The sequence below is a fragment of the Lactuca sativa genome, chromosome 3 (assembly GCF_002870075.4).
Source record: "Lactuca sativa cultivar Salinas chromosome 3, Lsat_Salinas_v11, whole genome shotgun sequence".
NCBI lineage: Eukaryota > Viridiplantae > Streptophyta > Magnoliopsida > Asterales > Asteraceae > Lactuca > Lactuca sativa.
This window is the reverse complement of record NC_056625.2, coordinates 259,729,743-259,753,863: the sequence shown is the minus strand read 5'-3', so window position 1 is coordinate 259,753,863 and position 24,121 is coordinate 259,729,743. Positions and strand designations below refer to the sequence as shown.

At 38.1% G+C, this 24,121-nt stretch overlaps 1 non-coding gene across 1 annotated transcript; it reads left to right on the top strand.

Moving 5' to 3' along the window:
- The first annotated feature begins 218 nt into the window (after positions 1 to 218).
- On the top strand, positions 219 to 324 carry LOC111918845 (small nucleolar RNA R71). Its single transcript, XR_002859348.1, has one exon. It is a non-coding gene; the product is annotated as a small nucleolar RNA R71 (small nucleolar RNA).
- The last annotated feature ends 23,797 nt before the right edge of the window (positions 325 to 24,121 follow it).

The window sequence follows — 24,121 nt, the reverse complement described above, 5'->3', positions numbered from 1 at the left end:
CCATCACTTCTGCCATATCATCGGTTATAGCATTCACCAGCCCTCTAGTTGAGTCATTCCTTGGGTTATGATATTCTCTAGAGTGCTTATAGAATTCTTCAATGAGTTCCTTAACTTCAGCCAGATTTTTCTTTGTTAATGGGCCTTAAGAGTCAAGGAGTTGTCTAGTGGTGACGTTTACCCCATCATAAAAGATTGATACTTTTTGTTGCACATTGAGGTCATTTTGTGGGTAATTCCTAATTACACCCTTGTAGTGCTCCCATGCTTTGTATAGCGACTCACCCATTTGTTGTTCAAAATTTGAAATGGCCTTTTAAGTTTAGCAACTTTAGATGGTGGGCAAAATTGTTCTAAAAACTCCTCACGCATTTTTACCCATGTAGTAATCGCGCCCAGTGGTAGTGCTTTCAACCACTCCTTTGTGGCCCCTTTAAAGGTGACAAGGAACATTCTCAACAACACCATTTCTCTTGTTACATTCGGAGTGTTAAAGTAGTCGGTGATGTCGTTAACTTCATCAAGATGCTTATAAGAGTCTTCATGATCCTTTCCAATGAAAGGAATATTCTTCAATGCAGAGAGGATGTGCCCCTTAAGTTTAAATGTGGTAGTGGCAGGTATGGCGGGTTGCACAAACCCCGGACCGGTTTCGTCTCAAATTCTCTTTTTGTATGCATCCATTTAGAGGTCGGCAATGTCTTCCATGGTGTTGTCGGGTTCGCCTTCTTGATCGCTTTCTTCTTCGTATTCAGACTTGTATTCGGTTACTTTTGGGATCAAATTTTCTTCAAAACTCTCAAACTTGCTTTCCTCTCTCTTTTGACTGCTAGACTCACTTACTTTCTTGCTTTTCTTCTTCCTAAAGACTGATTTAAGGTCCTTGAAAGGTGATTTCCTTGACGGATTTGAGTCGTGAACGACTTTATCCTTGTTCTTCCTAAGAGCAGATTTAGGATCTTTGAATGGAGGAACCAGAGGTGTGTTTGAACCTCGGGTCATATAATACCTACAAGTAAAACAAGAAACACACATAAAAAGAACAAAAAATGAAATAAAAAACGAAACTGAAAATTTTTCTTTGGACTCGTCGAGTAGCTGCGACTGGACTCGACGAGTCAAAGCTAAAACAGAAAAAAATTTAATCAAAAACCCTAAAAATAGAAAAAACTTAAAACTTAAACCTAATAACTAATTTACTAAAGTAGTAACTTTGTGCAATATATATCTCACACAAATGACCGATAACACTAGCAATTAAAATTAATTTTTAGAACTGTTTCCCGGTCAGGGCACCAAAAACTTAATGTGTGTAAAATGCACTAGTTTTAATCCCACTTTTAAATATAATTTAGACACACAAAAGTCAGTGTACTTGTCAATTGGTGGTGTAGTTAAGAAAGTAGGGTATCGAACACAGGAAACGATAATTAAACTAACTACTAAAATTATCTAAAAAACACTAATAATAAAAGGAAAGAGGTTTTCTCTAGTTTTGCAAGACTAGAAACTTAAGTACTTAACTAAAACTCAAACAAAACAATTAGCAACTAAAACAAATAAAAATCAACTAAATTCAATAATAAAGGAGACTTCTGTTTAGGTTCAACTTACTTATTCCTATGGTTGATTTTATGGCAAGTGCAATTGATTAATTTGTCATTGGCTACCGATTAATGCGATTAGGTTCATGTTCACTATTACTAATCCTTAGAAGACAAATCAATTCAAACAGTGGCCAATTGGTTAAATTAATGAGTTTACTATTTATTGATTCGGGTTAAGTAAGACTTGTAGTTAGCTAATTAAATAGCTGATTCAATTAACTTCTTGTATGGATGTTTGTCACACAAGCTCACACATTGATTTACCTATTTTCTACATAACCCTAGTTTCATTTTCACTATTCTTAGGCATATAACATTGCTTTCACATAAATTATATGAGACAAGCAATCAAGAGATGTTCATGCAACTTAATATATTTGATAATTAATAAAAAATAGTTATTAGCAACACATGTGGTTCTTTAACAAGCTTAACAAAACAAATTTCACCAAATCAAATTAATCCAACCCCAAAATCAAACCATAGTTATAAATTTGTCTGCCCTAAATAGAAGAAACGAGTTTTAGCTCATGTTCATAGCAGAAAACGTCTCATAAACTAAACCTAATGATTTAAACATGATGTAAACACTAGACTAAGAAAAGACAATTTAATCGTGCCTTTCGATCTCCTAAAAAATGAATGCTAAGGTTGATTCACGAGTTCCAGAGCTCCATCTGCACTTTCAATCGCAATTCAATCCCCAAGGGTTCCAGGAAAAGTTCTTGTTTCGTGGGTTATGCTCATTATATAGTTTTCTAAAAACAGGGGCGACTCGTCGAGTCCATGGACCGACTCATGGAGTCACTCACTTAAAATCCGTGCGCGGTAAGGCACCCATTTGTTCGCGAAGTTTCGTGCCTACTTGTCGAGTAGGTATCCGACTCACTGAGTACATATGTTTTTTTTACTCTTTGTCTTCTTTCTTTAATACTCGAGTTTCGATTGCATTTCCCGCATCCTTTTGCTTCCGACCATGTCTTTTAGGATGAAAATATAATTTAAACATAATTAAGTACCTTTTCTTTATTAATTGAAATAAAATAGCCAAAAAGTATTAAGATACTACACAAAATATATAACTAGATATGCATATATCAGTTACCCTACAACGGTTGGATTCAAACAAAAGCTGCAAAATAGGGCTAGACCTAACCTTCTGAAATTATTTAGTCCTCGCAATATATAACTTAGTGTATTCGTTTACTAATTAGTTAAAGCTAACTAGAACTCCTAAAGCACAAAGCAAGCAGCATTCGGGCATCGAGTAACCCAAACCAAGCATACCCTATCCAAGATATCTTATCACTGACTAATCATTACTATCATGCAGCTCATATAACAGGCATATCAGGCATCTTCCTAGATGCTTAGCCTTAATCTATCATGTAGTTCTCATATACATACCGTAGGCATAAAAGGCATCCTTCATAAATCCTTAGCCCTAATATAGCATGCAGTTCTCATAATCATATCATATCATAACACAAAAAATGTATGAGTATCTTGGGGAAAACTTTCTTAATCGAGCTCGACCAGTTGCACGTCACACACCTTGTTCTTTCTCAAAACTCTTTAATTTAACTTTTGGAAAAACTATTTTTTTGTGAAAATCTTTCAAACCCTCGATTTGAGTTCAGACACTCCCAAGAATGTGTCCGAATCATTCAAACCAAGGCTCAGATACCAACATGTAACATCCCAATTTTCAAGACCAAAAATTTTATTTTGATATAACAATTTAGAAAAACATTGATAAGAAAACATCATCGAGTCACATCATTTCTTAAAACCATAGTCACATGTCTCAAAACCATATCATAAAATAGTAACAATGTCATAGTACAATCCCAAGAATCTCAAAATACATAAATCATGTGTGTGTGATGCAATGCTACCGTGCAGGCTCCTTTCCCTTTGATAAAGATGTACCTGAAAACAAAAGTGAAAACTGTAAGCACGAAGCTTAGTGAGTTCCCCCATCATACCACATAACTAACATACTGCCGGGAAATTCTAGGGTACCTGACCTACCCTTTCTGGCAGTTCTAGGGTGCCAACCTACCCTGTTTGGTAATTATGGGGTGTTGACGTACCCTATTTGTCAAGTCTGGGGCGCCAACCTGCCCTATGGTTTATCTTATCCTGCTATGGGGACTATTCCACCCCTACTACTACAACATAATAATATAGCATAAACATATTAGGCATATCTGGGGTGCCCGACCTACCCTTCGGTCCTTAGGACCGTAACATGGGGACTATTCCCCCATACCACCTACTATTAAATAACATCATATCATCCTTGCATATAATCATAACAGATAGTATCATACGTGATAATTATCACAAAGATAATTATCTCTAATATAACTCTTACTAGTGGGTCAGCCTTGGTGCCTTTGACCCACTTCTACTGGAAGGTAACTCACCTCAATGTCGTGTAGTATCTGAACTGTCCTCGGTGTTGGGAAGAAGTGCTCTCAAACTCCTACACATAATAATATTCCTTAATTACCTTTTCATACTCATAACTCTTTCAAGGGTCAATTCAGGCCAAAGTCAAAGTCAAGGTCAACACCCTGGTTAAAGTCAACTTTTGATCAAAGTCAACATCTGGTCGACTCAACTCGCCGATTTGGTCCACCAACTCGTTGGGTTCCATAATCCACAAAATACTGGAACTTGGATCCTACTCATTGAATCTTTCAAGAACTCATCGAGTTCTCCTTCATACAGAATCGAAAGCTTTTGCTCATGACTCGCCGAGTTCATCCTTGAACTCGATGATTCCTACTTCATATAAGTTGGAACGTTTAGCCCTTGATTCGTCGAGTTCTTCCTTGTGCTCATCAAGTTCTTATTCATATCAGTCGGGACATTTGCCTTCAACTCATCAAGTTCATCCTTGCACTCATCGATTTCTTGATCTTGAAGTCCATAATCATGACCATCTTGTTGAGCCCTCTTCTAGACTCAACCAGATTTCTTAGAAACATAAAAGGTTGGGGAACCATGACCCGACTCACCGAGTCCGATGAATGACTCGTCGAGCCCCCTACAGTCGTAGTCCATCCAGTCGATTTTTAATCGGGCTTATTGCATCCAAAGCATAGATCTGACCTCCTAGGTTCGTTATAACACATAAAGTTACAAACTTTACTTGCTTGAATGGGTGTTATGAAGCTAGAAAACCAAAACTAAGCCATAAAGGAATCCTAACGCATGGGATAGGGTCATAGCTCAAAGAAGGTGGCAACTTTGAGCTTCCTGAGCTCGGATGTTCCCATATATGAAGTCATCATTCTAATATACACTCAATTCCGAAAGTGACTTAGAAGTGGCCTAAAAATGACAATATGCAAGCGCTAAAGAAGATCTAAGTGATGGAAAGCCAAAGTTTAAGCTTTTTTACCTCAAACAAGATGGAAATGCAACCAAAACACTGGACCTACTGCCTTCTTCATGGACCTCCAAGTATTTCCTACCTTCTCCAAGCTTCAAATCACTAGAATGACACAAAATAGCTCAAGAATACTCACAAACAGATCAGGGTTTTGAGAGTAGGGTCTAAGGGTGATGGAGGCTGGAGTGGAGGTCATATAAGATGTTTAATAGGGTGCAAACCCTAAAATTTAGGGTTTCATTCAGACAGCTCTACTCATCGATTCGGGGCTTCTAACTCGTCAAGTAGACTCTTCCACCCGCGTCTAAGATTCACCCTTCCTCAATGAGTTTAGGGCCACTAACTCATCAGGTCTCTGTATAAAAATGCAAAATTCATATTTAAAATACATACCGGGAACCGGGCGTTACATAAACATTTAATTACAGTATTAGAAATGGCATATATCTTTTCAGAGTGATAAGAAGTTTATACGTTTATCATAAATAAAGTTTGGTTATCTAAATTCTCTCTGATACACATCGGATGTATAATTTGGCGTATAGATCGACATGACAAGAACCCGATGCAGAAACACAAATGGAAACGTTAATCAACGGCCTGTGATTGAGCATGCTCCAAAAGTAGCAGTTGCACCTGAGATAATCACGATGGCAGGCGTGCAAGAATTGATCCAAACGTTCTTGGATATTTAGATGGAGGAAACAAGGTGTTTACTTCACCCGGATAGGGACGAGGCTGCTATGCATATTGAACAGCCCGAGCTGAACATTGAGCAATCTGATGAGGGGAACTATAGTCAGACTATGGGTCAAATTGAACCCCTAACGGTCAGGAGGAATGACCTAGACAGAAGGATTGACAGTGATGAGCGCATGTATAAGAACTTATTGGGTTCCAAACCACCAAGTCTTTCTGGAAGCCTAAAGCCAGTGGAAATTATGGTTTGGATCTCCGAGATGGAGATGGTGGTTGAAAGCTGCAACTACAATGATAAGCAAAAGACCGTCTTTGCAGTTAGACAACTGAAGACCAGAGTTTTAGGTTGGTGGAAGTTATTGGCAAATACAATGCCACATGGACAATCCCTGAGGATGTCTTGGGAAGCATTCATGGAGCAGTTGAAACTGCAATACTGCTTAGAGATAGATCTGGTAGACCTAAACAATGAGTTTCATAACCTGAGGAAAGGGAAGTTGAGTGTTGATGAGTATGCCACCGCATTCACCGAGAAGATGAAGCTATTTCCCTACTTGGTGCCTACTGAATTCTCCGAGATAGATAGGTTTGCTAACGGTTTTCCAGCAGACTTTGGTGCAACAATAAAAATGGTAACTACCTTGAAGACAACCGTTAGAGAATCCAAGAATGTGGAGATCCAACTTAGGGAAAAGGGTTTGGAAAGAGCTGAGGTAGGAAAGAAGAGGAAGTTTGAAGGATCCTCAAGATTTGAAAAGAGAAATAAGTCCCCAAGGTCTGAGAAATATGGGGATAGTAAGGTAGTGTGACAAATGCAGAAGAAAACACACCGGGAGATGTCCTAAAGAGGTAACCTGCTTCAAATACGGGAGGACTGGTCACTATGCTGACGAATGCACAACCCAGAGAGAAGTCTGGTTTAAGTGTGGTAGAAAAGGACACTTCGAGCAAGATTTCTCGGATAGGGAAAGGGCTACAAGGAAAAATGTGTCGTTAAAGCCGAAGGCAAGAGCATTCTAAATGATCCTTCATGAAAGAGGTGACAATGTAAGGAATCAGGAGTGAGGACTTGATATCCGAAGATTGACTTATGAAGTGGACATGTTGATAGTATCATGTGGTGTAGTCTACTAGAGGCATAATATAGGTGGAACTTTAACATCTATGTAATCGTTTTGAGAAATAATATAAACTTTGGTTATGTTATACGATATGTTAAGTGCTATATGATTTTCTTGAATGGTGAAATGGAAAAACTACGAGACAATTCCTGGAACAAGTATGAGTAAGTGTGGATGGTAGTAAAGGCCTATACTACTAGAATCATAGGGCTCGCACTTGATTCATGGAAAGTCACAAAGTTACTAAGAAGCTAGTAATTAATTCTCTTTTGCTCAAGTATGTCGTTACCATCATTTCAGTAATGACTAAGAAGATGATTGTTAATCATATCCTGTTGGTCATATCAAATCGATTCTGGATAAGATTAGTATGTTACGTGGTTCAAAGAACCATGATAGATGTAGCATTTGACTTAAGTAAGATGACTGAGGTGAAAGATAATCGAAGCGATCAGTAGAAGTAGTGCGGTCTTTTTTAAAGAAAGAACTTGTAGCTAGAAGTGCTACTTGATAGAAAGTGATTATATCACATTAGAACATGAAGGAAGGTATGTTCCATTCTAGAATTTCACTCTAAAGGACCTGAGTCTAAGCGTTTCATCATAAGATGAGAGCTTATTAAAACATGACCCATCAGTCTGTCATGATGATCAAAGTAAAGAACTTCTTTTAAGTCAATTCTGTTTAAGAAGAAGTGGGAGTCTCTAATAAAGATTGATTTTGAAACATGAATGTTATAATTGAAAGTCCAATACGAGACAGAGAGCGTGTGCAAGATTGAGCACCACCTACAGCTAGGAAGTCCAAGAGTTAGATACTCATTTGAAGGAACAGAGAAGTTACAATTATTACTTAGGATGTAAAGATAACGTATGGAGTGATTTTACAAGCCTTATTTTGTTGATGATTACGTGTCGTAATCATCCTAAGGGGGAAATAATTGTAATGCTAGCAGATTCAGGCTAGTCAACTTAGAGACAATGAGCATCAAAAATGAGTTTTTGATAGGTGATTATTTTGAAGGAATAATCTTAAACAAGTTATAGTATATGTCACAAGGGTTCCGTACAGATAAAGAACATCGAAATCCAAGTTATAACGAAGAAGTTATGACTCGTCGAAGTTCTACGGCAAAACCGGCACGACACCATGTAACGTAAAATGTGAATTTTTGATAAATTAGTTTTATCCTTAGAGATTTAAATGAAAGTTGTAGTATACGTTAAACCGAGAGCGTGCATAAAGAGAATGTCAAAATCTGACTTTGTATGAGGAAAGTTATCATTTTTCTAAGATTTCGCATATCAATATACAACCCGGAATTCGATTTCAGGTTGAGCGATTTTTAGCTGACACAACCTAAAAGAGAATTTAATATCTCATTAATAGGAGTTCAACGATAAAAAGACAGTAAAAACGGAGTATGTATGTAAAAGTTATGAATTTTACACGTTCATTAACAGTGTAATCTTCTCATATAGTTAAATTTAAAATCGGTCGAAAATTAGCCAATGGTGTCAAAAGGAGTGTTGTAGATCTTATCAATACCTACGTGTGGATATAAAGAACATAAAAAAACAAAGCTCGTATGAGAAAGTTATGAATTTTTTAAAATTGGTTGTTTTACCTATGTCCAGCGCCACATGTCAGCACCAGGCGAAGCCTTAGTGCCTATGCAAGGCCACAACGTGGATTTTAAGTCAACAACGTGGATTGACCCCAGACATCCTATAAATAGAGGCAGCAATCATCCATTTTCTTCACACATGCACCCTTCTTTCTCTCTCAACACTCCCAATCCCTAGCAACTTCTAAGTGCTAGAGACGAGTCCCGAAGCGCCAGAAGGCTCCGAGAAGAAGAGCTCCTGGCTTAGAAGTTCTGCCACGTAGAGCCCGGTTCCTAGCCAAACCCGCGGTAAGTGATTTATGCTTACCCTAATTTAATTATAACTTATGTTTAAGTTCATTATCGTTTTTATGAACTTATAAACAAAATTTATCAGTGATTCCAAGTCGTTATACTGATTGATCTACTTACGGGGATGATGTCTAGGCTGTGATTTAGTGAGGTGTTTAAAGTCGGATTTCCAAAGAGTATACTTTGTATACCTAATGTACCCTACCTCCGATATGATCCTACCTGTTTGTTTCTTACTTTATAGATCATGAAAGTAGACTTTGAGTTAATGATTAATCTAGACTAATAATTAGTCGCAATAAAGATTAGACTAAAATTTATTGATAATAATGCTAGGTTTCGTCAAAGGAAACTAGAATCATTAGAAGCGAAGCGCTGCCCGAGTTTGGAATCATCACTTTAACAATTGAGTGCATAGTCCCTTTTGTGAACATGATTTTACTACAAGAATTGATTGAAGTATTTAATATATGTTTATGTGCGAATTATTTGATGTTACCTGAAAATATGTGTTAAAAACATACCTGATAATATATTATGATTTAGGATAAAGAGTAAACCTAAATTGATTATGAGGAATATTGGGTAGTATCTTCTTATGTGTACGGGTGAGATATAAATGGAGAATAGAACATTAAAAATATGTCATTGATCCGGGAGCATGGATTATACATGGTCATTTGTCCTTAGTCCGAGAGTATGGATAGGATATAATTATTTGTCATTAATTTGGGAGTATGTATTTAGACATAGACAAATGTCCCTAGTCTGAGAGTTTGGAATGGGCATGTTGGAGCATGGAAATGCTCTACAAATAATGATTGATAGTTAGGTTATTTATTTATTTCCCTTTATTGTATTGTAGGTGTTTTTTCTCCCTCCTATATAAAGGGAGATTTGGTTATATTCTTATATGAATGCACAATGTAGCTTTTCTAGAGAGAGAAAGTGGTGGGATCTCTTCCACCTAGGGAAATTTTTCTCTCCCATCCATTTTCTTGTATTGTAATGTTTTATCCCTTTTCTAGTTCTATGAAATTTCTCATCATATTTTCTTCATGTACTATATTTTTATATCTGTTAAATCTCGAGATATTATTCTTCCACATCCACTGATTGTTTGAAATGGGATCTCTCAATTGGTATCAGAGTCGTACATTGAAGGTTCAAGCGACTAGTTCAAGGGAACGACTCCTATTCGGTGATTATTTTGAAGATTTTTCTGGTTTTTCCAAGAATTTTTGGATGCAACCGGAAATTTTTTGATGAATTTTCTATTTTCTGGTGTTGATTTGTGCTTAAAAGAATAAATATTTGTTGTTGATGTTCGTTCAAAGTTTCTGCTGAAAAACATGTGCTTAATGTTCTTATTTTGTTGTTGAAGAAATGAAGAAACAGGGAGAAGAAAAGAAAACTTTTGTGTGGTCTCTAAAAATGTTGAAGAACTTGTTCCAGGAGGTATTTGTTCTTGGAAATGAGAGAAAAAAAATAATGGGCTTATTATTCAAGAAAGTGGAGAAAAGCACTTTGTTTTGAAGATTTTTCTTTCCAACAAGCTTTTTTGTTCTTCACAAAAGGTATGATATTCATATCTTTCATCTCTAAAATAGTGGCTATGAATCTTTATTATGAGTTGTTTGGACGTGCTCAATTGTTTGCAAAAAGCTCAATGTCCTTATTACTTCTTTGGGTAAAGAGTACTCCATTATTTATTCCCTGAAAAAAGATAAAAATCATGTGACTTGACAAATCCCATCACCTTCTCCTTATTAATCTTTTGGGTAAAGAGTACTCCATTATTTAAAACCCCATGCACACTTCTCCTTTTGCCTTCCCAAGACCTCTTTTTAACCCAAATTGCTTTAAAAAAGATTCTCCTCGGTAAAATATGAATAAATAGCCTTTTTGGAATCATTTTTTTTTTATGAAAAACAACATTTTTCGTCATCAAAATACCCCTTCTCGCCCCCCCGAACCGCAGCCAAAAACTACCTACCAGAGGCTGCTAAGTAGCCTCCCTGCATCCCCTCTCAACCCTTTGTATCGCAGCCTCTTAGTCCAAACCGAGAATCTGCAGCCTTGTTTTTTACTTCCGACCCAAGTCCTCTCTTCTTGGCACGGACAGTAGCCTCGGACCGCAGCCTTGGTCCGCAGGCATTCGCTCGCTTCTACTTCGCTCTACCGTAGCTTGCATATACTTCTAACCTTCGCATGGTAGCTGCTTTCCGCAATCTCGGACCGTAGTTCCACCTTTTCCTCTTTACACCGCAGCTTAGTTGCTCCTCCTACCCTAGTCCTTCATGCACAACTACTCTTCTCGTCCGCAACCTTCTTTCCTTCGATACCTTCCCTCTTCAGCCCTTCTCACCTCCGGTTCTTCTTCCCTCCTCAGCCCTTTCCTTCTTCTAGCCTCCCTCTCTCATTCTTCTCTTCCCTTCCTCCTCCTTATTCATTCCCCCCTTCTCATCAGCCCTTCCTTTTTTTAAAACCTTCTTCTATTTTTTTAACTACAGTTTTTACACCAAATTAATTTATTTTTTTTAGCCATTTTTTATTATTTATTTTTTTTAATTAAGTTTTTTAACACCAATTTTTTATTTAGCAAATTATTTTTTGAACACCAATTTTTTTTATTTCGCCAATTTTTTTATTAAAACTAATTATTTTTTTAAAACCAACTATTTTTTAACACAAAATTTTGCCACAATCTAACATTGGATAGTCACATTAGTTTACTTCATGCCAATTATTTTGGAAGAATTCTATTCTTTCCATGAAGATTAGTCCATACCGCAGTCGGACTTCATATTATTCTTTGTGACGTTTGCACCGCAACGGCGACTGATCAACAAAGTTGTTTCGCATTCTTTGCTTTATGGGATTTTTATGACTTGTCACTCTTGATCTTCAGTTGATGAATCATGTATCTTGAGCATGTGGACTTTATTTTCTATTGATGACCACTTTGAGAGTTCAGGCACCGTAGTTTGGGTATATCGGTATCTTTTGGGCACATCATAGATTTTTTTTTCATGCAGATTTATTCTTGTTTCTTTGGTATTTCTTCGAGCAGCAACCAGCAACTGAATCATCCAACTACAGATGACCGCAAAGTATCTCTTTTACTCTCTTTCTTGTGTCTTATTGAGACCCTTTGTTGGTGATTTATTGTCATCAATATTATTTAAGTGTAATGGGATTACTTTGTTGACCAAAGGTGATCTTGATAAATATTAAACAAATAAAGAAGGTGTGGAGTACACACTTGTTTAAGTTGGATCAAGTTTTCAAAGTACACTGTCATTTAGGAGTGAAGCCCCTAAATGAATGGGGGTCCGGGGGCAGTGGCCCTGGGAGCGGGGTCCAAGGGGCAGAGCCCCTGGATAGGGTATGTTGCTATATAAAAAATGCATCAGAAAATCGTATTTTCAGACAATTTACCATTGTTTGACCATTATCCAAACTTCCGTTTTATGTCAGTTTTTAAAGTTTATGACAGTTAGAAACTGTCGTATGATAGTTTTCTGACAAAGATCATAAATTTGGTTTTGGTCTCATTTTTCTGGTACAAACGAAACTATCATCAAAGCATTCTATATTCTTGTCTCTTTGAGTCTTATCCGATTAAAAAATATTGGGAGTACCACCCAAATGCTTTAATCTGAAAGTGTTTTACACAATTCTCAGAATTCCAATCCTTACTATACCCCAATTTCTAACAAATAGTAAATCATTTCTGTGATCATGACAAGTGGTGATTCTGAGAAGGAAATTGTAACACTCTAAAATTTCAAACCAATTTAAACTTTTCAAAAACAACCCAAATTCATTAAGGTATTATAAAAAGGTTTTCAATACATTTATTATCAGAGTATTCCAAGAACCATAACATAAAACGTAAACATGAGGAGCGGTACGATCACGCCTTCACCTTGCCACGGTCTCCTAAAGTACCTAAAAAACATTAAACCACAACTGTAAGCCCGAAAGCTTAGTGAGATACCTTCAAAATACCAACCACATATACCACACATAACATATCATAACCGAACAGAACAGTCATGCACTTCAGGTCTACTATGTGACTGGTCCGCCGCACCGGGCCTTCAGTCCACCTGGTCCACCCTCCGAGTCTAGCCATACCCATCGGGTCTGCAGTGTGGTTGGTCCGACCGCACCAGGCCTTCAACCTACCTGGTCCACTCTCCGAGTCTACAGTATGACTGGTCCGCGTGCATCGGGCCTTCATTCGGCCTGGTCCACTCTCCGAGCCTCGACACGTCTGGTCCGCCCTCGCGGGGCCTACAGCCTATCCGGACCGCTCGCTGGGCCTTCGGGATAACCGGCCCGCCCTAGGTATGTTGTCCTACAGCACAAAGTAGAACCTGCCTCAACCCAACCCCAGTCAAACAACCATGTGCACACATACATACAATCATATAACAATTCACATCCAATCAAACTGATCTAGCAAATCACATAACATAACATACTCTAAACAGAATACCGACCTAACCGGTCACTAGCATAGCATCATCCTATATTCCAGGATACCAACCTTAACCAGGTCTCTGACATATACCATCCTAACTACCAGGATGCAAACATAACAAAGCAACAATATAACAACGATACCCAGATTACAATCCGATAAAAGGCCGGCCTTGGTGCCTTAGACCCTGTTGATATAGTGAGGATAACTCACCTTGCAACTGCTGACGGAAAAGATAAGATCACGCTGCTCCAACCTCCGACACGAACTCCACCCCTGATAATACCAAAAGACTCAACCCAATAAATAACAATAATTACCAAAATGCCCTTGGAAGTCAACTGGTCAACTCTTGGTCAAAGTCAAAGTCCTCAGTCAAAGTCAAACTTCTTGACTGACCCTACTCGCTGAGTTTGCCTGCTAACTTGTCGAGTCCCTCAACTCTAAAAAAATCCCATCTCAACTCACTGAGTCATCCCTTGACTTACCGATTCCCAACTTAACCAGAAAAGGCTAGGACCTCAAGACCAGACTCGCCGAGTCCAAGAACAGACTCGCCGAGTCCAAGGCTATCTTCAACCAACACGTCGAGTTGTTCTTCCAACTCGCCGAGTTTCTTCCTATCTTCATGCAACTCGCCGAGTACACCCATGTAACTTGATGGGTACCCCTAACACTTAACCCATACAGAGGCTTTCCAAGCCAAGCAGGGGTTCCAATCCATAGATCTACTCTTCCACAAGCTATTCCTCACGTAAAGTTGCAAACTTTACGTGAATCCAAAGAGATCTAAGCATAAAATACTCTAGGGATAGGGTTTGGGACAAAAGAACTTCACCAAGGACTCTTGAGCATGGACTTTATGGCTTTCTGGATCACTAACAACCTAGATCTGAGGTAGCAACCTCGGATCTTACACCAAACTTGAGATGGACCTCATTCATACCACAAAACCCCACAATTGATAGATCTAGATGCACAAAAGCTCAAACAGCAGATTATTTCCTCAAATGAAAGCTCCAACTGAAGAATAAGCTAAATCTCTGCAAATCCGCTTGCTCCAACCTCCTTGTTCTTCACTTCCCCTCCAATATTTCCTCCTCCAAGACTCTATATGCACTCCAACTCTCTCACAACCGAAAGCTAGGGTTTCTGGACTTCAAGGGAGAGTAAAGATGCTGGGGAGAGGGTATTGTGTTCATTATATAGGGCTCAACCCCCGGGATAAGGGTTTTCTACATATAGCACCAACTCGTCGAGTCCACCCATGAGACTCGCCGAGTTGGTCACTTGTCACGCGACCTGAACGCGACTCGACTCACCGAGTCTATCCATAGAATCGGCGAGTCCGACCGTCTTATTTACACTTTTAGTCCTTCAACTTTACTTCTGAATTCCGGGATGTTACAGAAATGACTAGTAAGTTTGAGAAACTGAACAAGTTTGAAGGGCAAGATTTTCGTAGATGGCAGAAGAAGATGAAGTTTCTCCTTACCACTCTAAAAGTGGTGTATGTTCTGAGTACACCCATTCCAGTCTTACCAAAATCAGTTGAACATGAACCTTTGGAGGCAACAAGAAGAAGATCAAAGTGGGAAAGTGATGATTACATATGGCGTGGTCATATTCTCATTGGTATGTCTAACTCTCTTTTTGATATCTATCAAAATTTCGAATCTGCAAAAAGAACTATGGGATTCTCTTGAATCTAAGTATATGGCTGAAGATGCTTCTAGCAAGAAGTTTCTAGTCAGTAACTTTATGGGTTACAAGATGATTAACTCCAGGCCTGTTATGGAACAATACCATCAAATGTTAAGGATCCTGGGACAGTTTGCTCAACACAATCTAAAAATAGATGAAGCCATTGTTGTGGCTGTGATCATTGACAAACTGCCCCCTTCCTGGAAAGATTTTAAACACAATCTGAAACATAACAAAGAGGAATTGACTTTGACTCAACTTGGAAGCCATTTACGGATTGAAGAGTCCTTAACGAGTCAATAACTTGATAACAATCCCAAAGGCAAGAACCAAGTTGGTTCTTCTTCTGTGAACATGGTGGATGGAGAACGATCAAAGAATCAAAAGAAGTCTAATGGAAAAAGGAAGTTTAGAGGAAAGGATGACAAGTCTTCCAACAAGAAGGCTAAAGTGGTGTGTTGGAATTGTAACAAACCGGGTCACTTCAAGAAAGATTGTCGGTTGCATAAAGTGAAGAAGGATGGTGCAGGACCAAGTGGATCCAAGGATCCAGATGTGACATCCCCAAAATCTCGGCCAGAAAAGACCGATTTTCATTTATGCTTTTAAATATTTTCAGAGTAAATCCTTTTGATTTGAAAGAGTTGCGGAATTTGTTCCCAAAAACAAAACATGATAAAACATTGTTTACCGAAGCATTTCATAAAAGAAATGTATTTTCATTATAATCAAAACTCGGGGTGTCATGTTCCGATACAGACCAATAAGCATAAACGAATACATTACAAGTCATATAGCAAATATAAACATATGCAGACTTGTAAACAAAACAACTTGATGGTTCATCCATCTCATGCCCTTCCGCCACTACCTGTAATACAATTTAAAACTGAGTGGGTCAGGCTTGGGAGCCTGGTGAGCATATAGGGTTTTCAACCCACAATAAATATCATATTTAATTTTCACCAACCAACAATAACCCAATTACCCATTCCCGTTATTCTCACTTTAATGTCCCTAAAACAACTAACATAAGGGACCTAGTCTAAGAATATTTCATCGGGGCGACAACACATGCTTCGGGGGTACCTCAGCAATATAAGTCAAATAAGGCAACCATGAGGGGGATGGAGTACAGCGAATGAACACCCAAGTTCATTAACACCTACAGGTGGCGAACCTGCTAATGTTTCCACAAGACTGTCTAGAATAGCCAGTGGTCGTCATCTAAACTCCGCTAGATGACTCAATCAAACAACAACGAGGCCTCTCATCTGTTTATTACACACCAACGGTGTACCCATGTTCTACCCAACATATTAGTAGATAAAAATATACATTTGTATACATAGTTTAAAGAAAACCTGTATAGCATGCTTTAATCAACACATATATCACATAACAGATGAGGCACACACACACACATAATACATATCTCATAAAGAAATAAGCAGATCTATAAGATAGAAGAGAGTGAATACACATTCACACATAACACAACCAAATATATACACATAGCACGTATTTTTTTATATAAAATACTTCGTATTATTGTATTAGAAGAAATAACTACACACTCACTTGATCAGAAGATGATCGGACAGCACTACGGCTTATAGAAGTAGTAATCCACAGCAGATCTGGAAGATCTTCTCGAAAATCGAACTTCTCACGGGCAGAGCTTCGACTCGGGAACCGCACTTTTCGGGATCTTCGGGATCTCGGGACTTGCCTCGGGGCTAGAGTATGATACCGGGACTTCGGGGTAGCTTCGGGGGTTTTTGCACAGAGCTTCGACACGAAAACGAGAGGGAATTGGCAAAAATACCCGGAACCCTCGCATCCTATTTATAGGAGGCTGGAGCCTCGGAGTACGCAGGGCGTACTGCGTTACGCGGGGCGTACTGCCCAAAACGTCATTGCTTACGTATCCGAAGTGCTCGAGTGCGAGTGTCGACATCCCTCGGAGTACGTTGGGCGTACTCGAGTACGCGGGGCGTACCTCGGATCAGATCGGTGACTCCTTCGGATAATGCTTCCGAATTTTGAATTAAAAATAAATACAAAATGATTAATAAACTTCGGAAATTCATAACTTCTTCATACGAACTCCGTTTTCGACGTTCTTTATATCCACGCGAAGGTGAGGCCACGCTCTACGACTTTCGTTTAGACTTCGTCGGCAAATTTTGACTTTATTTTTATTATTTATTTTTAATAGGCCGGGACAGAAACTTTCGTTATAATTTCATAACTTCTTCGTTTGACGTCCGTTCTCGCCTAACTTTTTATCGTTTCAATACCAACAATGAGATCTTCGATTCTCATTTAGATTGCTTCGGCTAACAACCGCTCGATCTCAAATCGAGTACTTCAGGCTGTATACCGCTAAGCCGGAACTTCGATAAATCATAACTTCCTCATACGAAGTCAGATTTGGGCGTTCTATATATATTCGGAAACCTCGTTTCAACTACTACAACATTAACCAAAGATATTAAGTTTATTTTACACTTAAATTTTGACGCTTATTTTTATTCTTAATTAATCAAACCACATAATTAAGCAATTAAGCACAAAACACACAATACTCAAATAATACAATCTTATTATTTCAAAACGGGTTACAAAGGTTAACCTAGACTATTACATTGCTACAAATGGCAAGCCCGAAACACATGCGTTACACCAGAAAAGCAACAAGGTCATAATTCTGTTTTCATGCAGAATTTTAACTATATTTAGAATTATATATATGTGATTTCTGAAGCATTTTATGTGCAGGATGATAATGTTGCATGGTGGGTTGATTCGGGAGCAACAAGTCATGTTTGCAAAGATCTATATTGGTTCAAGGACTTTCAACCAATTGATGATGGATCTGTTGTGAAAATAAGAAATGTTGCAACTGAACCAATCAAGGGCATAGGATCTGTTTTACTTACTTTTACTTCAGGGAAATATTTGTGTTTGAACACCAGGGATTCGTAAGAATCTCATGTCTGAAAAATTGTATTAAATAATTGTGGTTACAAACAAGTGTTAGAAAGTGACAAGTATATCTTATCAAGACATGGTTCTTTTATGAGATTTGGCTATATATGTAATGGAATGATTAGGCTTAATATTAATTATCCTTCTATTGATAATTCTGTTTGCATGGTTTCTAGTAGTACTAGCAATAATTTTCATAAATCTCAATTATGGCATGCTAGACTAGGACACATTCATTACAAGAGATTAAAAGACATGTCTAAAAATGAGTTTAATTCCTGCTTTTGATATGTAAAATAATGAAAAATGTAAGACATGCATGCTAACTAAAATCACTAGACAAATTTTCAAAGATGTTGTTAGGGAAAGCAAGGTGTTGGATCTTATACATAGTGATTTATGTGATTTCCATGCAACACCTTCCCTTAGAAACAAGAACTATGTTGTTACTTTTATTGATGATGCATCTAGATATTGTTATATCTATTTGCTATATTCTAAGGATTAAGCACTTGATAAATTTAAAATTTATAAACAACAACTTGAGCTTCATAAAAATGAATTAAGAAAAGTATTGCGTACTGATAGAGGTGGTGAGTATTATGATCCACTTTATTTTGAAAAAACCGGAATAATACATCAAACCACAACTCCATATACACCACAACAAAATGGTGTAGCTAAAAGGAAGAATAGGACTTTGAAAGAAATGGTTAATTCTATGTTGTTGTATTCTGGTTTAAGTGAAGTGCTTTGGGGTGAGGCAATGTTAACTATATGTTACATCTTGAATAGAACCCCAAATAAAAGGAGTAAGAATACTCCTTATGAACTTTGGTGTAAAAAGGTACCAAATTTGAGTTATCTCAAAGTTTGGGGTTGTAGAGCAGTTGTAAGGCTCACTGAACCCAAAAGGAAAACGTTGGATGAGAGATGTATAAATTGTATCTTTATTGGATATGCTGAGCATTCCAAAGCATATAGATTCTATGTTTTAGAATCTAATGACTTTGTATCTGTAAACACAGTGATAGGGTCAAGAGATGCTATTTTTGATGAAGAAAGATTTACATCTATACCTAGACCAAGGGACTGTTGGATAAGGTGTCTAAGTCCATAACTTATTTGGTATATACTTGACCCGACCGGCATGGTCCATTTGGGTTGCATCTCATCCAAACTATTATGGATAATTTTATGAGAGTTATACACATATGTTTATTAATATATTATGAGTTATAATATATTAATATGAAGTTACGTTATTTAATTAGTTTTAGTCTTAAATTAATTATGGATTAATTTAGAGATTAAAAGGAATACTAATTAAATTATGGGCTATTTGTTTTATATAGTGTGGGCTAATACTCATTTATTAATGGGCTAGGCTTATGTGGAAGTCCATGGATGATCCATGGAGCTTTTAACCCATGGATCCTTGGAATAGGAAAAGACATGGGTTATTAGGGTTTCACCCTAACCATGCATGCTATATAAGCATGCTTATGGAGCATGAAAGTGAGCCTAAGATAGCCTAAGAGAAAGCTAGTGTTCTAGTGTGTGTGTGTGCATGTGTGTGGCCGAAAATACAAGAGTGTGTATACTCTCTCAAAGTTTTCCAAGAGTTTGTGGTGTTTGTGATTCCATTTGAGGCATTCACACTATTGGTGCTTGGCCCTCAAACTCCTAAGAACCCAACACAACAAAGGTATGTAATCTCTTCTAACTCTTTTATGTTGAAATGTTCCCCATGCCATGTTAGATAGGTTATAAACCTTGGAAAATTATTATTTTGCATGTATTTAGACAAACATAGATCCAAGGTTTATTAGGGTTGCATGCACACTTAGGAAGTGTTAGATTGCTCAAAACCCAACAGTGGTATCAGAGCCTAGGCTTGCTTGTTTGATACTTGATGCAAAATAGTGAAAAAAGTCGAAATCGTTGTTGTCTGCATGCTAGACTCGCCGAGTCCATTGGGGGGACTCGCCGAGTCCAAGGCAAATTTCAACCTACTCGACGAGTCCGTTCGTGCACTCGGCGAGTAGGATCGAAAGAATGCAGAATCTCGACTTTTGCTGCTGGAAATGGACTGGAAACATTACCCTAAATTGTTTTGGTGTTGTAAAACTTATTTTAGTTGGTGTAATGGTTGTTCTAATCCATTTACAATAGCATATATCAAAAATCCATGATTTTATGTGTTCATATAATTCTTGAATTTTTGATGATCATGTTCATGTTCTTATGAATTTAGAAAATGATAGGAATTATTTGCTGAATTGTTTAGAATTAATTCTTAATCATTTATGTGTTTTAATGGAGTCCATAATTTGTCCTCAAGTTATGGATTACCAAAGGTCACTTTCATTTAACACACACTTAAAACACATAAGTTACATGAAAATGAAGAGTCTTCATTTTTATGAACCTTTAATTCATAAGTTATGAAATGAAGAGTTTTGCAAAGTTACAAAACTTGTCCTCAAGTTTTGGAATTTGTAAAGTTTCACACACTTTAATAAACTTTAATTCCAAACCTTAGAGTTTTAATAGTTAAAATTCAACCCTTATACTATTTATAACATTAATGGTTAATTATTATATATATGTATAAGAATAAGTCGTTTTACCCTTAGTAGGCCTCATTCACGAAGCCGGTCTATAAGGTGGGTATAAGGTTGTTGCCTATAAAATGGCGACTTAATGGGTGTATACTCTCACCCACCGCTTGCTTGATCGGTGGAGGGTCGTTAGCCGAACGGGTAGAACAACGACTTTAAATCCTCATTAAAAGTATAATGAATATTATAAAATAACTAAACTCTTTTAATTCCCAATCTTAGTTATTTTAGGAAAATGTGAACATGGTGCTAATCCATGGAATTCACACTTTGTACCTTACCAAGTCGTTAGTGGAGCGTGTGTGGTTAACCGGCACACTAATTAGACTAGTAAGGATCACGAAGGGTAACTTAATGTTGTCATAGATCAATGGAGCGTGTGTGGTTAACCGGCACATTGATTAGGTGATAATATTAGGAGTACCAAGTGAGTTAGCATGGTTATTCACACCTTGTTTTGTGATCCTCGGCATCCCAGTCACAAAACTTGAAGGGCACAATCGAGATTGAAACATGCCATTGAAAAGTTCAATGAATCTCAAAAGAATCTAGGAATTTCAAATCCAATTAAACCTAATTAATCATTTCGTTTTCATGGTGGAAATTGGTGAATCGTCATTCGCCTACCTTTCAAATATATTATTACTTAGATTACGGCATCCCTCTTCTAAGTGTAATATATTGTGATTGGATCCTAGCCTTAATATTACATTTGGGTGTCTTATTAAGGATCCTAAATATCTAATCTAAACTTACTTTCTTCTTTCAGATGTCTTCCAACACTAATGCTTCAGGCTCTAACCCAACTGGTTCTTTCTCTCTCATGAATCTTTGTGGGAGGGTCATCTTTGATGGTTCCAACTTCATGGATTGGATTAGGAACATCAGGATGGTTACTCGTTACGAGGACAAGGAATATGTCCTCGATAAGGAGTTAAAAGAACTTGATGAGTCTACTGCTACTCCTGAGGAGATCGCTGAATTCAGGACTCATGAGAGAGATGCTACTAAGGTGGCATGTATCATGATGGCCACGATGACAGCCGAGCTCCAAAAGTCATATGAAGATTTCTACCCTTTTGAGATGCACCAAGACTTGATGGAAAGGTACCATCAGAGTGCTCGTCAGGAGCGGTATGAAATAATCTCCTCCATAATAACTACCCGCATGAAGGACGGTGAATCCGTCACGGGCCACATGCAAAAGATGCAAAGGTATGTGGACCGTTTGCTGAAGCTGAATGTTAACATCCCCGAGGAGTTAGCAATTGACATCATTTTGCACTCCTTGCCTTCTTGTTATGATCATTTTCGAATGACATATCATATGAACAAGGAGGAAGTTACCCTCAGCAAGCTTCAAGGACTCTTGAAGACCGCTGAAACCGGTCTTAAGGGTAAAGCGGTTGTTACCTCTACTACTCCTACTCCAACTTCTACCCCTGTTTTGGCTATTGGGCAAGGCAAAGGGAAAAAGAGGAAACACCCTTCGAAGGGTACCAAGGGAAAGTCTCTTGAAGGCTCCTCATCCAAGACTAAGAACAGTTCTGTCACTCCTTCTGCCATTCCAAAGGATGCTGAATGCTTTTATTGCCATGAAAAGGCACACTGGAAGCGAAACTGCCCTAAGTACTTGCAGGATCTAAAGGATGGGAAAGTGAAACCCACCTATGCAGGTATTTACACTATATTGTCTAATTACTCAACATATTCTAACTCTTGGGTGCTTGATACAGGATGTGGTATTCACATATGTTCTGATTTGCAGGGCCTAAGAAGAAGTGAGGATGTGGAGCACGGGAAGATAAACTTAATCATGGGGAATAGGAAGGCTTCACCTGTTTCCAAGATTGGAGTTTATACTTTGTTGCTTAATAATGGGTTAAAATTAGATTTGAATAAATGTGTATACTCGTCTGAAATGGCGAGGAATATTATTTCTTTTCATGCTTTGTACAAACAAGGTTTTACCTTTTCGTTTGATAATGAATGTGGTGGTATTAATGCTTTCTTTAATAATGTGTTTTATTTTAAAGCATTACCTTGTGATGGCGTGTATGAAACTGTGTCGATTGTAGACAACTTAGGAAATAATGTGTTGTATATTGATTCTTCTACTAGCCTAGATAAACCATCATTGTGGCATTGTCGTCTTGGACATGTAAACAAGAAACGCATAGACCAACTCCAAAAGAGTGGAGTCTTGGAATCATTTGACCTCAAATCAGATGATAGTTGTGAATCTTGTCTACTTGGAAAAATGACAAAATCACCCTTCACTGGAACTTTTGAGAGGGGTGAAGGTTTGTTGGACCTAATACATACTGATGTATGTGGGCCATTCAAAACCGCCACAAGGGACGCTAATCGGTATTATGTGACTTTTATTGATGATTATAGTAGATATGGGTATGTCTACTTGATCAAACACAAGTCCGAAACCTTTGAAAGGTTTAAGGAATTCAAACAGGAAGTAGAAAATCAATTGGGCAGGAACATTAAGATGCTTCGATCCGATCGAGGTGGTGAGTATCTTAGTACCGAGTTCCTTGACTATCTTAAGGAGTGTGGGATTGTCTCACAATTGACTCCTCCCAGGACACCACAGCTGAATGGTGTAGCTGAGAGGCGTAATCGTACCTTGTTGGACATGGTTCGCTCTATGATGAGTCGAGTTTCGTTACCAATCTCTTTTTGGGGGTATGCCTTAGAGACTGCCGCCCATATCCTTAATCTAGTCCCTACAAAGAAGGTTACCAAAACACCTCATGAGATGTGGACTGGGAAGGTTCCCAATTTGGACCACATCAAAATTTGGGGTTGCGAAGCCTTCGTGAGGCGTGAAACTCATGATAAGCTTGAACCTCGAAGTGAAAGGTGTATTTTCATCGGCTACCCACAGAAATCCTTCGGTTACCTTTTCTACAGACCCAGTGAGAATGTGGTCTTTGTAGCACGAAGAGGGATCTTTCGCGAGAAAGAATTTATAAGCCAAGGAGACAGTGGGAGGCAGATTGATCTTGAAGAAATTCAAGAATCAATTGGTGAAGGAACCTCAGACACTAGCAATCAACCTGAGGTAGAAACTCCTGTTGATCCAGCTGACGAGTCTGTACCTCCGAGACGTTCCACACGGGTTAGGAACACACCTTCGTTTTATTATGGTTTTCATATTACTACGGAAGGTAATACGTTTATTAGTGATAGTACACTAGTAAATTTGGATGAACCTAGCAGTGTTAAGGAAGCCATGGCAGGCCCGGAGTCTGCTAAATGGAAGGAGGCTATGGACAGCGAGATACAGTCCATGTATGACAATCAAGTTTGGAACTTGGTTGACAATGTACCAGGCCGTAAAACAGTCGGGTGCAAATGGATCTTCAAAAAGAAGACCGACATGGAAGGAAAAGTGCATACTTATAAGGCTCGACTGGTTGCGAAGGGTTTTACTCAAACTCAAGGTATTGATTATGATGAAACCTTCTCGCCGGTGGCCAAGATTAAGTCTATTAGGGTTATGTTCGCCATTGCAGCATTTCATGATTATGAAATATGG